Raw genomic sequence first — 5,122 nt, forward strand, 5'->3', positions numbered from 1 at the left:
GTGGCACCCCGGGTCGTCAGTGTCCTGGATGGCGTCGGGGCAGGAGACCCTCCCGGCCCTCCCCGAGCCCGGTCCTGGAGCGCCCTCGTCCCCACACTCCCCCTGAGCCCGCACCAGCCCTTACCGGCTGCCTGGTGCACGTGCCCCACGCCGGGGAGCCATAGAGTGAGGCGCCTGTTGACCAGCTTGTCCCCAATTTCTTCCACGGGGCTCTGCGAAGACAGTGAGCAGCGCCCGGCCCAGAGGCATCACAGCCCTGCCCGGCCGTCCTCACCGTCCTCCTGCCCAGCCCCACTGCTGCCCCCAGATCAGACACAGCCCCGTGCGGGCACAGCCCTGCGCCCGGGGTGCAGTGACATGTATTGACAGGGCTCCGGATCAACCCTGGGGAGAAGGAGGCCGCCCCAGCACACCCCGTCCCACCCAGCCAGCCTTGACCCGGGGTGTCAACATGATCCACCCACCAGGCATCTGGCCCCTCATCACCCTGCTCCTGCTCAGGGTGGGCTACCCTGCCCGAGACCTCTGCACACACACACACACACAGGAGGGGCGCTGGGCTGCACGGTCGGATCACAGCGGTGTCTGGCTGGCCTGGCTGGCTCTGGGCCTCCCTGTGTTCCCTTTGGGCCCCTCCAGGCAAATGGCCAGAGGTGTCAGGGGTGGGACCTGACCCCAGGTCTGCAGTGTAGGCAACAGCTCTCACTGTCGGCTTTGCTGAGACCACATCCTGGGGACATCGGGATACAGCAGGATTGCAGCATCTCCACCCAAGTGAACTGAGTAGGAAGGGGGCTGTCTCTAGAATGTGGGTGCCTGTGACAGCCCTTGGGCATCTTGGGGACGCCCTGGCCATCAGCCTGGCATGTCTCCCCCGAGCCCCATGCTACAGCCCCGGGCATGTTCCCAGGAGACAATGCCCACAGCCCACGGCCCAGCTGCCTCCAACCTCCTCCTTCTTTCCCCCTTGTCCCCTCCAGGGTCCACGCCCCCTTGGACGCCCCTGGGGAGTTTGTGTGTGTGTGTGTGTGCGCGCGCGCGCACGCAGAGCCTTGTGTACGTGTGCCCGCGCGAGGGTGACCACAGGAAAGGGCCCCACATGGGAGTGTGGGCAGGGGTCCCCCGGATCATAGGGGTCCTCGTTCCCAAAGGAAACCCCATGCGAGGTGAAGCTTGGCCTCGGAAGCTGGAACCCTCCCTGTTCCTCTAGCCTCTGCTCAGCTGGTGGGTCCCAGGCCAGTCCCTGCCTCTCCTGCCCTCAGTTTGCCGACTGTCCCATGAGGGCTTGGAGGAGGAACTTCATTAGCGTGGCTCAGCGTGGCCGGTCGGCTCCCACCTTTTGGGTGGATGTGGCGCAGGTGCACTCTGGGTGGGCGGGGCCCTACCACCAACGGTGGGTCGGAGGCAGGTGGATCCTGCGCAGGCGCACACGGCCCAGCAGACAGCGCCTGCGCGGGACCCCACCTGCCAGCAGGCCTGCGCAACCCCGAGGGGCTGGCTGTGGCGTTGGACCTCCGTGTCCCGATCTCCACTGCCTGCTCAGTGACCCTCATGTCCTCTTAGGCCGGGGGCCAGCCCCAGTCCCGCCAGGCAGGGCCGCTGGAATGAGTGGACATGGAGACCTGGGGACTAGAGAGAAATGAAATATACCCCCGCTGCCGTCCTGGCCCCCACGTTCAACTTCAGTGTGCGTCTCAGTGCATGGCGGGGGGGTCAGGGGAGGGTGATGGGGACACGTGTGGGCAGGGAGGAGGTCAGGCCGCCTTTTCCTCCTCTACATCCCCTCCCCCTGTCTTCCTGGCAGCAGCCCCTCTCCCCAAAATCCGGCACTCAAACACCTTCATCTCCCTGCTTTAAACCCCAACCCATCCTCCTGAGGTGGGAGTCACTGACCCCATCTCCAAAGTAGAAAACTGAGGTCCCAGGAGTTCCCACAGGAGCTTGCCAGTCACAGGGCTGTGACATGGCCCTGCTGTGGGTTTGAACCCAGCTCAATCTGACCCAAAGCCTGAGCTTACAGAGGAGCCGGAGGAAGTAGCCTTTGAGCCCAGGCTTGGAGGTGAGGCCACCCTGGATGGGGGTCATAGGGAGGGACGGCAGGGGTTCTGAGGGGCAAATTCTTGCCGGGCTCCCTGGGGGACGAAGGCCCTACAGAGGCTGGAGTGGGCTGAGGTGTGCACACTGGGGAGCATGTCTAGACCAGATCACGCAGGGCTCTCTGGATATTGGGCAAGGAGTCAGGGGACACTGCGGGTTGGGGGGTTCAGGGGACACAATCTGGGCAGTCTTACCAGAGCCACAGCATCGTAGATTTAGAAGGAGCTTGGTGGGCATGTTATTGTCCCCACCCAAGCATGGGGATCACCAAGCAAGCACCAGCCAGAGGTGGGGAGGCTGCCGCAGTTTCCTACTGTGTAGAGTGGGGGCCGCGGTGGTCGTCTGCGTCCTTCCAGGCCTGGGCATGCTGCCTGGAAGGTCCAGAGGTGGCTTCGTCAGAGTAGCTAGCTGTTCCAGTGAGGTCAGTACTCAGAGACGTCTGAGTCAGGAGACCAAAGGGATGCCCCACGTGCCCAGGTCAGCAGGATGCTCTTGTACATGGTGCCGATCTTCATGTCCAGGCTGATGGGGTTGAGGCAGCAGCGCCCACCTGCTGCATGGAGAGCAGCAGCAAGGAGCCATGGTTGCAGACCCCGAGACACGGCCCTCGTGTGAGTCCGAGGCTGCCACAGATGTGATGGAGGCTGAGGAGGGGGAGGTGCTGACAGAGGCTGAGATGATGCCTGAGGTCTCCAGCGACGACTGGGAGGTCAACTCCGGAACTTGAGGAATGGCAAGGCCAGCAGAAACACCAGACTGTGTAAGGCAACCCCGGTCAGCATCTAGCCCAGAAGCTTCTAGAGACTGAGTCTTCTTGGCCCCTTATGGCTGTGGAGTGGGGACCCAGGCTCCAGGAAGGGATGTCTGTCAGGGAGAAAGGGTGGGACAGTCACCTCCTTTTCCTGGCCATCAGGGATCCTGGGACAAAACCCACACTAATGTCCTCCACATCTACATCGGGCTGGAGGAGCATGCAGAGCGGGGTAGGCGATGTCCCTGCTGCGCAGGTAGGGGCTGCATCTGAGCTGGTCCCAGGACTTGGAGTGAGCGCTCCTTTTGGTCTTGGGTGTTGTGTTGGGGGTGCGGTGGCAGAATTGAAGGGCTGACTTTGCATTGATCCGACACCCTGGGTGAATGGGTGCTCTAGGGTGTCCATGGGCACAGGTGGCTGTGACCCACACATGGGAAGGTGTGAAGGAAGCACACAGAAGACAGTGCCCTGAGCTATGCAGGTTTTCTGCTCATGGGCAGTGCTCCTTGGCAAAATTCAGCTAGTCTGCTTGTTCCTAGAGCACAGAAGGCCCCTAAGGTTGTGAGTGGTTCATGGGAAGTCAGGTCAGTCTGTTGCTGGGCATCATGCCTGGCAGGAGGAGAGCTTCAGCCTGAAATGACGGTCTGGGGGTGACCTGGAATGCTAGTTGAGGTAGAAATTGCCCAGGTAGCCTGATCCACTCCAGTCTGTATTGCTTCTCTACCCAACAACCCAGACCTAGACAATGGCCCTCTGGCTGGCTGGCATCTGGAACAGTTAGAATGTTCCTCTGGTTCAGTTGAAGGAGAAGATCAAAGTTAGTAGAGCAAAGGAAACTATGAAGATTAGGGCAGAGATAAATGGAAGAGAAGAGCATGTGAGAAAAATCAGTGAAAACAACAGTTCTTTCTTTTGCTGATTTACCAAAATTGACAAAGAGACCAAAATGGAACCACTTTATACCAACCAATTGGCTCCCTGAGATGAAGCAGATCATTCTGAGAAGCACACAAACTACCAAAGTGACTCCAGAAGAAATGGAAACCCTGAGCAGACCTATAATAATAGACTGAAGCAGTCATGAGAACTTCCCAAGAATGAAAAGTCCAGAACCTGATGCTTTCCCTGGTGATTTGGCCCACACGTTTAAAGAAGACATAATACCAATCCTTCTGAAAGTCTGAAAAAAGTACAAGAGGAGGGAACACTTCCCACGTCACCCTAGAATGCCAGCATTGTCCCGATTCCAAAGACTGACAAAGACCTTACAAGAAAAGACAGTTGCAGGCCAAAATCCATTATGAAGAGCGAGGCAAAAATCCTCAACAGAATTCTAGCAGACAGAATCTAGCAGCACATTGACAGGACTCTACATCATGACCAAGTGTGATTTACACCGGGAATGCAAAGGCTGTTCAACGTAGCTAATCAGTGTCCTAGACCACATCCAGAAGAAACATGATCATGTCAATTGTTGTAGGATAAGCTTTGACAAAATCCAAACCTTTTCATAACAAGTATTCTCAATAAAATAGAAATAGAAGATTCAGTTGTGATAAAGGAGAGGTGCCTGGGTGGCTCAGTGGGTTGAGTGTCCGACTCTTGGTTTGGGCTCAGGTCATGATCTTAAGAGTCTTCAGATTGAGCTCCAGGGAGGGCTCTGCACTCAGTCGGGAGTCTGCTTGGAGATTCTCTCCCTCTGCCCCTCCCCACTCTTGGGTTTGCATGCTCTCAAATAAATAAATAAATAAATAAATAAATAAATAAATAAATAAATAATTCTTTAAAAATTATGATAAAGGATATTTATGAAAAATAACTCATATGTATATCATTCTTTGTGGTGAAAGACTGGGAGTTTTCTCCTTAAAATCCCCAAAAAGTCAAGGATGCCCATGTCCACCACATCATTTCAATATTGTCATGGAAGTTTGGTCAGAGAAATTATACAAGATTAGTTACTAAAAGCTCACAAATGGAAAGGAAGAAGAAAAAGGTTATTTATATATGACATGATCTTATATGCAAATAATCCTAAGAATTTGAAAAACTCTGTACGAGATTATAATATTTCCCGAAAGGTATGAGCAGAGAAGACCAACACATATGGATCAATGGAATACTGCTGAGAATCAAGGAATACATACATGTACAGTCAGTTGTTTTCGAACACGGAGACCAAGATCATTCAATGAGGCAAAAACAGTGTCTCCAACAAACGGTGTTGAGAAACCGGATATCCACATACGAAGGAGTGAAGTCAGAGCATTCCCT

The sequence above is a fragment of the Mirounga angustirostris genome, unplaced genomic scaffold (assembly GCF_029215605.1).
Source record: "Mirounga angustirostris isolate CCGP_5_RB_7025 unplaced genomic scaffold, mMirAng1.0.hap1 SCAF_5, whole genome shotgun sequence".
Taxonomy (NCBI): domain Eukaryota; kingdom Metazoa; phylum Chordata; class Mammalia; order Carnivora; family Phocidae; genus Mirounga; species Mirounga angustirostris.